The sequence below is a fragment of the Neoarius graeffei genome, chromosome 15 (assembly GCF_027579695.1).
Source record: "Neoarius graeffei isolate fNeoGra1 chromosome 15, fNeoGra1.pri, whole genome shotgun sequence".
NCBI lineage: Eukaryota > Metazoa > Chordata > Actinopteri > Siluriformes > Ariidae > Neoarius > Neoarius graeffei.
In genome coordinates, this window is record NC_083583.1 from 51925222 (window position 1) to 51938325 (window position 13104).

Genomic DNA, 13104 nt, shown 5'->3' on the forward strand with positions numbered 1-13104 from the left:
AGAAGAAAAAAAACAAACAAACAAACAAACATGAAGGCTGTCTGAGTATGGGGAGAAAAAAAATCAATACTTCGTGTTCTGCAAATGCAAGCAGTGCCAAATAACTGTGCTAAAAGGGGGTGAAGCCATCTACTCCCAACAAATCATTCAGAGGACATTTTGCTTTCAGCATTGTTCTGTGAGAAACATAAAAGGCTAATTTCTTATCTTGAAAATAACACTATATTTCGAATTTCTGCTAAAACACAGATGCTTATTAATTGTGTGCAAAAGAGAAGTAAATCCGGTGAAAATAGTATTTGCTCTGGCAGGCCCACTCGAGTTACGCGAAGCAGACGCTTTTGGTGTTTTCTGAAAATAAAATTCCTGTGGGACCGTTTACAGAACTCTGGGCGTATCCCTGTGGGTGGTGGGAGACACGCTGTGCTGAATTTGACATCAGAACTTTAGACGCCTTTAAAACCAGGCACAGGAGAATGATTCGGACTACAAACAAACTGCAAGAATCTATGACACACAATACTTTGTGATAAACATGCTTCATGCTGTGATTCGTATCACTTCTATTTATAACATGTTTCTATAGCCCAATAGCACAAAGTCAGTCCAGGAAAAAAAAAAAAAATTCCCCAGCGGTTTCCGTTCACAGAAACAACAGCCTATTGAATCTCCAACCACCTGGAAGAATATTTATTCAGTTCTTGACCCTTGCTGAAGTTGACTTGGTAAAACATCTGGCTGCATAACGTTCAAATTAATCAAAAGCTTTGTCACAATTGCACCTATTATCTTAATATACGGTACCATTCAAAAGTTTAAACACCCCTACTCACTCAGTCACAGGTTTTTCTGTATTTTGTATTTTCTACATTGTAGAACAATACTGAAGACATCAAAACTATGAAATAACATATGGGACATGTATGGAATTATGTGGTTTAAAAAAAAGCGTTAAAAATATCTTTTTAATATTTTAGATTCTTCAAAGTAGCCAGCGTTTACCTTCATGACACTTTGCACACTACTGGCATATCATTTAAATTATTTTGATTGGCTGAGCGAACTGCAAATAACTGTCTACAAATAACGGCCTGCTCACGCGCAGTTACCGTACTTCACACGTTTGTATTTTGAGTTCTGTCAGATATAAATAAAACAGTGATTGCACCTGATTTCTTTGTTATTCTTTGACTCGTCGTGCAAACTTTATAATCGGTATTTAAAAAAAAACAAACAATTTGAACAGTAAAACAACTATTGAACTCGGTTTTCACAAAACATTGTGAGTTGTTAGTGTCTCTGCTTATGGCATTGGCAAATAATTGCCTGTTTGCCACAAACAAATCACAATATTTTGTTTAACCTCGTTCAAAAATTGCTTATCATCTTAGCCAGCTTCATGAGGTAGTCACCTGGAATGCTTTTCAGTTAACAGGTGTGCCTCATCAAAAGGTAATTAGCGCAACTTCTTGCCTTTTTAATGAGTTTGAGATCAAACAGTAAATAGAATATAATAACAATACTGTAAATGGCCCTGTTCCATCCACAACTGTACTAATCCATATTATGTCAAGAAGCGCTCAACTAAGTAAAGAGAAACGACATCCATCATTACTTTAAAGTGCCATTCCACCATTGGATGTATTCTTTGGCATAAAATACAATATATTTTGACAACATATATAAATGGTATCACTAGATAGAGAAATCTTTTAGCTTCAAAATGATATATCAAACATAATTTTTTGACAACGACAAGTATATTAATTTTGCGACCAAAGTCACCTACCCTTTTAATTTCCACGCGTGATGTCATCGGCAGGTTCCCCTTCTTGTGTACCACGTGACGTGTGACGTGGCACATATTATCAGCAATGGCGGATAGAACGCGATAAAAATAATACCAATAAATCTAGCTAATACCAATAAATCTAGCTAACTGAAAGATTAACTCAAATTTTTCGCAATTTTTTTGGCCCCCATATACGAGGAGAAATGACTCTCTCACTTTGGGGGTTTCCTGGTCTAAAAATAGACCGACACGTGGTACACAAGAAGGGGAACCTGCCGATGACATCACGTTTCACTACCGCGCGGAAATTAAAAGGGTAGGTGACTTTGGTCGCAAAATTAATATACTTGTCGTTGTCAAAAAATTATGTTTGATATATCATTTTGAAGCTAAAAGATTTCTCTGTCTAGTCATGTTGTCATAAAATATATTGTGTTTTATGCCAAAGAATACATCCAATGGTGGAATGGCACTTTAAGACATGAAGAAGTGTCTTTTAATGAACAAAAATAAAGAAAACCCATTGAATTAGAAAGCATGTCCAAACTTTTGACCGGTACTGTACTTAAAAATAAGTAGATTTTTTTTCGCAGCCCGGTTTCCATCAAATCCTGCGCTCTGATTGGCTGGTGAGCAGGTCCGTATCCTACGATACAGACCCCAGTTACGGACCCTGGTTACGGACCTCTGGTGACTCGCTCGTTCACAACAACAACAACAAACATAGTAGCATTTTTTGTCAACATTATCTTTTTTTTAATAAGATTTATTTATAAGATTATCAAAAATCTTATAAATTTTTGCCAGCATTTCTCAGGAGAATAGCATTAATTTTACAGCATGGATAGCGATAACGGCAGTGTTCACAGCGAAAGCGAGTTTTACTACCCTGAGGAAGAAGAAATAAAAGAAAACATTTCAGGAGAAAGCTAAAAACCTCTAACTTGCTAACGCCGAGCAAAAACATAGCTGAATCCTGAATGACTCAATTTTGTATAAATAGGGGACTACATAGGCGGCAAAATGTAGTTTTTTTCTTGCCATGGAAGTGCACTTGTATACCGAGGAGGAAGCCATTTGCATTACAGCCGTGAATGAGGATTCAAAATGGCGGCTCGGCTCGGTTTTCCCTTTCGGGCGCTCTCGTTTTCTGTTAGAATTTGGTAAAGAAAAAAATAAATATATTATTTACCAGCTTAAGGTCGGTCCGTATGGTGAAATACCGTGACCTCGGCCTTGAATACTGACCTCAGCCCAGAGGGCCTCGCTCAGTACTTTCAAGACCTCGGCCACGGTATTTCACCATACGGACCTCCCAGCTGCTAAATAACATATATGTATCTGTTTGGTTAATATTTACATTAAATCCATTTCTTTGGGCATAATGTGGTGTTTGGTAGTATCATTTTTGTCAGAATTTATTTTTGTGTTTTGTACAAGTGCAAAACATTTATCTGAAGAAGTAGGAAAAAAACATTTAAACTATTCAATAATGAATCAAATACATTATTCAAGCTGATATTTTTGGGACAGGGCAACTCGAGCTTCCTATAAAGTCAGACAAAGCACAGTCGTGTTAAATAAATGGACAGTCCTGTGGACAGCAAGTAAATAGAGAAATCTGGAAAAGAAAAATACATTTTAAAGCATGAGTTAAAAGAGGAAAAAAAAAAGATTTCGTCAGAAGATAAAAAGACAATTCGCTTGCAAGAAGAAATGAGAAACAAATCCATATCATATGATTTACCGGTCATAATAACACACTTCTCGTCAACATCTGGGATAATTACAGACTTGGTGGCATTTTCATGACATTCTTTCGTGTCTTTTTATTAAAGGACAAACTTGCCCCAATAATAACAAATATATAGCTTGGAGAAACGGGATTTAATGTCAGACGGATTTTACTTTTTGTGTCTTTTAATTCTTAAAAATAAAGAAAAAACATTGAATTAAAAGGTGTGTCCAAACTTTAAAATAGTCTGGTACTCTATTTCTTTTCATTTACATATTGAAATGCACAAGAAAATTTTTTTTAACGCACTCAGTTCAGAAGTTACTGACAAGACGTTAATTATACAACAGCAACAACAACAACAATAGGTACCCTATGTGTACATGTGGCTACTGCTCATAAATAAAATAGTTTTCTGATACCATGCCCATACAGTAAATACAGCATATATATTCACTCTGTGAGGCAGTAGCCAGGGGCGGCACGGTGGTGTAGTGGTTAGCGCTGTCGCCTCACAGCAAGAAGGTCCAGGTTCGAGCCCCGTGGCCGGCGAGGGCCTTTCTGTGTGGAGTTTGCATGTTCTCCCCGTGTCCGCGTGGGTTTCCTCCGGGTGCTCCGGTTTCCCCCACAGTCCAAAGACATGCAGGTTAGGTTAACTGGTGACTCTAAATTGACCGTAGGTGTGAATGTGAGTGTGAATGGTTGTCTGTGTCTATGTGTCAGCCCTGTGATGACCTGGCGACTTGTCCAGGGTGTACCCCGCCTTTCGCCCGTAGTCAGCTGGGATAGGCTCCAGCTTGCCTGCGACCCTGTAGAACAGGATAAAGCGGCTAGAGATAATGAGATGAGATGAGGCAGTAGCCACAAAAATGAAGCGTAATCCAAAAATTTTAAACAATTTAAAAATTACAGAAGTAAAATATACCAAGCGTCTGTACTTTATATTATTCTACTCTTACCTCTTACAGTTTTCGAAACTGAAACCTCCGAACCGAGGCTGACACACACACACGCTGTCGCCATGACTCAAACTCTTATTTCCTGGAAAAGGCCCGGTGCTAGAGCTCAGTGGTCTCAATACTCTTTTCGACAACTTCCTGTACCGACTTGGAAGCGCGTCGCATCTCCATCACACACGGGACCGCTGGCTGAAGAAGGCGAGGAAAGGGGACGACCTGGAGTACACTACCGTTCAAAAGTTTGGGGTCACCCAGGCAATTTTGTGTTTTCCATGAAAAGTCACACTTTTATTTCCCACCATAAGTTGTAAAATGCATAGAAAATATAGTCAAGACATTTTTCTGGCCATTTTGAGCATTTAATCGACCCCACAAATGTGATGCTCCAGAAACTCAATTTGCTCAAAGGAAGGTCAGTTTTATAGCTTCTCTAAAGAGCTCAACTGTTTTCAGCTGTGCTAACATGATTGTACAAGGGTTTTCTAATCATCCATTAGCCTTCTGAGGCAATGAGCAAACACATTGTACCATTAGAACACTGGAGTGATAGGTGGTGTTTACATTAGACCGTATCGTTTTCGTTGCGGATGCACTGTCCGTGCGCATTAAAACGCCGGGAAACGACTCCACAGGCGGAACAATTTGAATCCGCCAGGGCCCACGTATTCAACCCAGTACGTATCTGGTCCGGTGCTGTGTAAACATTGAGGAACGAGGATATGCAGTGCTGAGCTCTAGCTGACGTCATCATTGGACAACGTCACTGTGACATCCACCTTCCTGATTCGCTGGCGTTGGTCATGCCACGTTGGTCATGTGACGCGACTGCTGAAAAACGGCGCGGACTTCACTTCCTGCTATTTGTGTGTGTACGCGAATCGTTTTAAAAACGTTAATCTGATGATCCGCTGATTCGAAATAATGTAAACAGGGCCATAGTTGCTGGAAATGGGCCTCTATACACCTATGGAGATATTGCACCAAAAACCAGGCATTTGCAGCTAGAATAGTCATTTAGCACATTAGCAATGTATAGAGTGGATTTCTGATTAGTTTAAAGTGATCTGCATTGAAAAGAACAGTGCTTTTCTTTCAAAAATAAGGACATTTCAAAGTGACCCCAAACTTTTGAACGGCAGTGTATATTTTAAAACAGGAACGCACTTTCCCTTGGTTACAAGCATAAACATGTCTGAAAGTGATTTCTTTATAGTCTAGTCCATTTATTTCGACTGGTGAACCGAATTGCATTCACTCACCGGCCATTTTAATCGGAACGCATGTATGCATATGCGCGGTGCGCGACTGTTACACTCTTACAGTACGATGACGTAGTGGCTAGTGCCTCTATACGAGGCAGTAACCACAAAAATCGCCCATAACTCCTCAGCATTTGTTTTTTTTTTTTTTTATCAAGCCATTACTTGCATCATGTTTTTGACAAGCCCGGATGTTTTAGCTGTATCAAAAGTGTACTGACAACAAAATGGGTTTAAATGACTTTAAAAAGTCCGCTCAATTGAAATGAGTTTCTGGATGACTGGAGTCAGCAATCAGAGAAGACAGACTGTGTATTGTTGCTCTGTTCTCTTTTTGACTTTAGGCATTCCTTGTGTGACGGTTACACATTAAGACACAGAAAGAGTTGAGAAATGATGGGTATTTACCTCACTTCCAAGCTGTCATGCTGCGATCATTTTTGGAATGAATTCTGGGGAGAGCTTCTGCGTGAAACACAATTTATTAAAGGTTTTCAGCTTGCCAAAAACGAAAATCCTGGAAGGAACTTGAGACTCGGTAGAGTGTTGGTGTTGGTGCATTTCCAGTTCAAGGCTAAATTTAGATTGAGTCGCTCTCTTGAGGTATAGAAGGTCTATCCAAATGATCACTGGTAGCTTTTCATTTCGACGCAGTACACGCTAGGATTGAAAGAAAAAAAAAACTTGTTTTCGGTTGCTTTCTGTTAGGAGTTGAAAACTGGCTTCTATCTGAACTCTGGTCGGACTCAATAAAGAGATCGCATGACCCATCCAGGAATCAATGGGATTGCAGGGGAGTCCATGTGACTGGGTTGCATTAGCTTTCACCTCACTACCCTGCACTGGCAGAAATTATGTGGTCCTCCAAGGGGAAAAAAAACAACCCATCAGTATGATCAGGCGTGCCTTGCCAAAACCACTCATATACTTCAGCTGAAGAATCCTGCTAAAACACTTACAGTTCACAGTGCTGCGGTTTTGCTCTACGGCACTGGACTTTATTGTCCCGCGCTTAAAGAGAACCAGAACATGTTGAGGGCGTGGGATGGAAAAGAACAGACGAATGAGTAATGATGTACTGCTTGGTGACCTGAAATGACAGAACTATAATGCGTAATGTTCTTCCTGTTCGTGTGTTTAAAAATGAAACATGGCCACCGACGTGCTCCATACATCATGGCGGCAGGTTTTATTTCATAAACAGACGCTGATTAGGCCGGACGTCTTTCAGGACCTTCTTACAAACAGACACTGACTTCATCAATAAGCGAATCCCTTACGTTAAAATACAACGAATACATTTCCTTAGGGTGGGGTGGGGAAATGCTGCAGCCATTCAAACAGGATGAAAGGGTTAATAAAGCAACAGCACATTAACCTGAAGCTCTTTGCTACTTATTTTGCGTCATAATTTGATTTTGTGGACCACACAAAATCTTTCTTCTGTGGCGTGTCTATATATAAAGTTTGTCCTAACGTCTTGATTCTGGGCCGCTGCCGCTCTTATGAGATCGGCCCTGGTTTTATGACATGATTTGTCATGTTTTGACACTTTGATTTACTCGTGCAATTCTCCTGCTCGCCCCAAAATATTTGAAACGGAGTCATTTCGAGCGTTCTAGAGACACCTTTTTCGATTCAAGAGATCAAAATAACAAAATAAAATTAAAATATCAAAATTCAATAACCTAGGTCAATTGGATATGAAAAAAACCCCCCAAAAAAACAGGTTTCTTTCCAGTGAGCCGTTTTCCCGTGTAATTAAAGTCCTTGTGTGGATGCTGGAGTGCCACACAGCAGTGGATGCAAACGAAAATGTCGACTGAAAGCTGAGATTTACATTGAAGATTCATTTCTATATTTAATCCTTTTCACAGTTCTGTTTCCAGTTGAGAGTACGCCACGCGCATTCTTGCTGCCGCTTCCCACCGGAGCTTTTTATTTTATTTTCCCCGTTTTTTTTTTTTCTTTTGAGTATTTTGTCTGCCGGTTGTGGTGTAGCTCTGGACCCAGTTTTGGGTGTCGGTTCCCTCCAGGCTTTGGTTCACCGTGGGTGATGCCTGTGCTCCTCACTATGGACTGCAGTGAGCTCGTTGCTCTTTTAACATCAGGGTTGTCCAGCGCTCTGTGCGGCGGTGCTTTTGTGCTTGGAGCAGTGTTCCGAGCGATGTTGCCCAGCAGCGTCACGGCGGCAGTGCAGGCGGTATGGGACTTATTTTCATGCGCCTTTTAGTGGGACTGTAGTTGCTACACCATTGGAATGACATCCTGACCTTCTTTTGGTGGCCTTTTTTTCCCCCTTACACAGTGGGTGCTTGAAAGTTTCTGAACACTTTAGAATTGTCTATATTTCTGCATAAATATGACCTAAAACATCATCAGATTTTCACACAAGTCCTAAAAGTAGATAAAGAGAACCCAGTTAAACAAATGAGACAAAAATATTATACTCGGTCATTTATTTATTGAGGAAAATGATCCAATATTACATATCTGTGAGTGGCAAAAGTATGTGAACCTTTGCTTTCAGTATCTGGTGTGACCCCCTTGTGCAGCAATAACTGCAACTAAACGTTTCCGGTAACTGTTGATCAGTCCTGCACACCGGCTTGGAGGAATTTTAGCCCGTTCCCCCGGACAGAACAGCTTCAACTCTGGGATGTTGGTGGGTTTCCTCACATGAACTGCTCGCTTCAGGTCCTTCCACAGCATTTCGATTGGATTAAGGTCAGGACTTGTACTTGGCCATTCCAAAACATTAACTTTATTCTTCTTTAACCATTCTTTGGTAGAATGACTTGTGTGCTTAGGGTCGTTGTCTTGCTGCATGACCCACCTTCTCTTGAGATTCAGTTCATGGACAGATGTCCTGACGTTTTCCTTTAGAATTCGCTGGGGACAGATGTCCTGACGTTTTCCTTTAGAATTCGCTGGTATAATTCAGAATTCATTGTTCCATCAATGATGGCAAGCCGTCCTGGCCCAGATGCAGCAAAACAGGCCCAAACCATGATACTACCACCACCATGTTTCACAGATGGGATAAGGTTCTTATGCTGGAATGCAGTGTTTTCCTTTCTCCAAACATATCGCTTCTCATTTAAACCAAAAAGTTCTATTTTGGTCTCATCCATCCACAAAACATTTTTCCAATAGCCTTCTGGCTTGTCCACGTGATCTTTAGCAAACTGCAGATGAGCAGCAATGTTCTTTTGGGAGAGCAGTGGCTTTCTCCTTGCAACCCTGCCATGCACACCATTGTTGTTCAGTGTTCTCCTGATGGTGGACTCATAAACATTAACATTAGCCAATGTGAGAGAGGCCTTCAGTTGCTTAGGAGTTACCCTGGGGTCCTTTGTGACCTCGCCGACTATTACATGCCTTGATCTTGGAGTGATCTTTGTTGGTCGACCACTCCTGGGGAGGGTAACAATGGTCTTGAATTTCCTCCATTTGTACACAATCTGTCTGACTGTGGATTGGTGGAGTCCAAACTCTTTAGAAATGGTTTTGTAACCTTTTCAGCCTGATGAGCATCAACAACGCTTTTTCTGAGGTCCTCAGAAATCTCCTTTGTTCGTGCCATGATACACTTCCACAAACATGTATTGTGAAGATCAGACTTTGATAGATCCCTGTTCTTTAAATAAAACAGGGTGCCCACTCACACCTGATTGTCATCCCATTGATTGAAAACACCTGACTCTAATTTCACCTTCAAATTAACTGCTAATCCTAGAGGTTCACATACTTTTGCCACTCACAGATATGTAATATTGGATCGTTTTCCTCAATAAATAAATGACCGAATATCATATTTTGTCTCATTTGTTTAACCGGGTTCTCTCAAGAATTTAACTCAAAATCCTTATTGTAGAATGTCACTCATTATTCCCTCAATTTGCCTACTTGGAAAAATCTCCTTTGCTAACAGTAGCCTAGCATTTAAGAAACCCCAGCCTCCAGGGTTACTTTCATGATATAGAACAAGCTTTCGAAGCTGACATCACAACAAGAAATTCGCAAAAGTAGAAATTTTTTAACATTAGCCAATGTGAGAGAGGCCTTCAGTTGCTTAGAAGTTACTTAGAAGAAACAGACAGAAATACACAAAAGCATCTCCAGTATGTGTTTAAAGGATGCACCATAACATCATATTCTCTCAGCAGCATTATAAGGAAAGGATACAGACTGATAAAAATGCATCATCATAAAAAAAAGTAAAAAAATATCAACAACCACAGCAATGTTTCTGCATCACACTATCAATATATATATATTAGTGCTGTCAAAAATGTCGCGTTATTAACGCGTTAACTTGACTCAATTTTAACGGCGATAATTTTTTTATCGCAAGATTAACGCTCTGTGACATGATGTAGGTTTTTCATAAGCTTTTGAAACTGCCAGGAACTTGGAACAGAGACTTTGCTTAGAAAAACAATAGCAGCTAGACTGTAATGCCACGCCCTGCACAGCCAGAGTCCTCTGCCCTCCCCCGAAGAGCCACGGTGCTCGGCTTAGGTTTCATTTTCCCATCGGCAGCTCCAGCTTGACTTTGCAGTGGCTGTGACAAGACGTGTTATGCTCTGCAATAAAAAAAAAAAAACATTGGTACAACCAGTGTTCGAACTATGCCGATATTTTCGGGGGGTCCTTTTTTTCCCTTGGGGGGGTGCTTGCGCTTGTCTCAGAGCGCAGCTCTCCATCGCGCGCTCACTTCGGATATGCAAATGCTTCCCGTTACACACGATTGCTATGTCAATAAACATAATTTTGCCAATATTTTAGAGACCCCCCAACATTTCCCAAATCATGTTTTCAAGGGATCTCATGTCTGTTTCAGGGGATCTCGGATCCCCCGAGTACCCCCGTAGTTCGAACGGTGAGTAAGCCCATTCACTTTTTTATGCTGATAAGATAATTACATGTTTTTTCATGTGACAAAAATGTGCGATTAAATTGCGATTAATCACGAGTTAACTATGACAGTCGCGACATTAATCGCGATTAAATATTTTAATCGCTTGACAGCACTAATATATATATATATATATATATATATATATATATATAAACATTTCAATGACAAGACGCTAACTGTTAAATAGTTTACGAATTAGCGAGTGATTAAGCCGTGCGCATTCTCTGTTTCTCAGTAATTAGTCATTTCACTCTGTTTTCGCACCATATGTAGCGAAAACATACAATACTTTCACAATAACAGAAAGGCTTCAGAAGCCACGTTTCCTAGCGACCTGAATAAAAACTTGAACTTTCCCAGGATTTTTAGGGTTTATGTGTTGGATAGCTTGGAGTACACAGAGCCAGCATTCCTGTACAAGCAGACAGAACAAGATATAAACAAACCATGAACTGTGTCAGCCTGCCGTACGTCCACATCATCTCAGGCCTTTGGGTTTTGAGAATTTCACCCTATCTGGTCAAAAAATGCTATTGTGACTGTGAGCTGCTTGTGGAAGAATGCTTCATGGCATGGGTTGCGCTGCGCTGTTTTGCACCACCGTGATTAATCTCACACTGATGGAATTTGTCCCAAGGCTGCGTCGCGTCCCAAACTGCATAATGCACACTGAGTATTACACTTCGTAATATTTATATAGTAATATAGTCATCACATCAGTGGTGGAAGGTTAGTATGCAGATTTGGATGAAGCCCAAGTATTCACGATTGCTCAGTTTTATTCTGATAAAAATATTATAAGAATTATTTGTTTCATCGCCGTCTGTGTGTTGTGTGTTTTGTAATCTAATATGTGTAAAGCTTGACACAGACAGGCAGCTAAATCTCACAACAGAGGATAAAAAGGCACAGATCGTGAAAGAAGAGTGCAATACAAAAATGATTAGCTAAAATCATTTTCAACTGGGTAGCAATCCAAATTTGAGCTGATTATCATAACTCACTCGGACGCTTCCCACCAAATTACACAACAAATAAGTGCCTTACCTGTTCAGCAAGAAAAAAAGAGCGAAAGCCTCTTATCTTATAGTATATCAGAGTCTTTCATGCTGTCACGACCATTTGTTTACACTCTCATGCCCTCACTCTTTCTTTCTCTCATCTCTAACTGGATGTAGCTCCTGCCGGACACTGTGAGCTTCGATTCATTTGTGCGCACTAAATAAAACTTTGTGCTTAAAACAGTTTTCGAGAAACGAACTGGTAAATGTTTTAACGACGTGACGTCACTCAGCACCCCGCTAACAAACAGCCAAATGGCTCCAAACATGTCTGATTTGTTAGCCCATCATTTGTGCATGCAGAATAAACACACTACATGCACTTTGTTATTTAAATTCGAAAGCTACTGAATTCGAATCACAGACTTCCAATTTTAATCATTTTTTAAAATAGAACAATGAATGAATTTACAGCCACGTGGCCCTAAATTCTCTGCTATTTTTTTCCTGCTTCACCATGACCCAATACAAGATACTACATCATGCATGACGTGGTGGGCTTTCCCTGTTTGCGCAAGGCATTGTCTCATCTCATCTCATTATCTGTAGCCGCTTTATCCTGTTCTATAGGGTCGCAGGCAAGCTGGAGCCTATCCCAGCTGACTACGGGCGAAAGGCGGGGTACACCCTGGACAAGTCGCCAGGTCATCACAGGGCTGACACATATGCCGCTTTTCCACTACCAACGCGGCGGAGTTGGGCTGAGCCGTGCCGTGCTGAGTTGGGCTGAGTCGAGCTGAGTGGGGCTGTTGGAGTTGCATTTCGACTACAACCGCGCTGAACCGTGCTGGCTGGAAGTGGGTGGACACATTGGGTGGAGTTAGCGAAAGTGGGTGGACGTCACGTGATGTCGTTAGGCGGCGCAAACAGTGACATCAGTGAGCTTTTAAGCGGTAGTCTCACGACCCGGATAGTAAACAATAAACATGGAGGACATGGAGTCGTTAGTGTTGCTGGTCTTGGTGCTGTGGCTTGTTGTCACCGACAACGCCAACAGATACTGGCAAGAGCGTATAGATGAGGCGAGGTGCATAAGGCTTCAGAAATTCTCGTAATTCGTAATTCTTCTTCTTCCGGGTTTACGGTGTTTACAGATCCCAGCGTGCTCGCGGGGCGTGTGTGGACGTGTGAGGACGCTCCTCCTCACCAATCAGTGCACAGGGGAGTGTCTCCTCACGCCCCTAGCCCCACTCGGCTCGGTTTGGCTCGCTTCAGCCCCACTCCAAAACCGTGCGAGTTTTGGGTGCTGAGCAGGGCTGAAGCGAGCTGAGTCGTGCTGTTCTTAGATAGTCGAAACGCGAGCCGTGTCGGGCTGAAGTGAGCTGAAAAAGGGTAGTGGAAAAGGGCCATTAGACACAGACAACCATTCACACT

The 13104-nt window shown here is 41.2% G+C and overlaps 1 protein-coding gene across 9 annotated transcripts in view; it reads right to left on the bottom strand.

Annotated features, from left to right (window-relative positions):
- The window catches only part of adgrl2a (adhesion G protein-coupled receptor L2a), a 244320-nt gene that overhangs the window by 143712 nt on the left and 87504 nt on the right, over positions 1-13104 (bottom strand). The window lies entirely within an intron of this gene.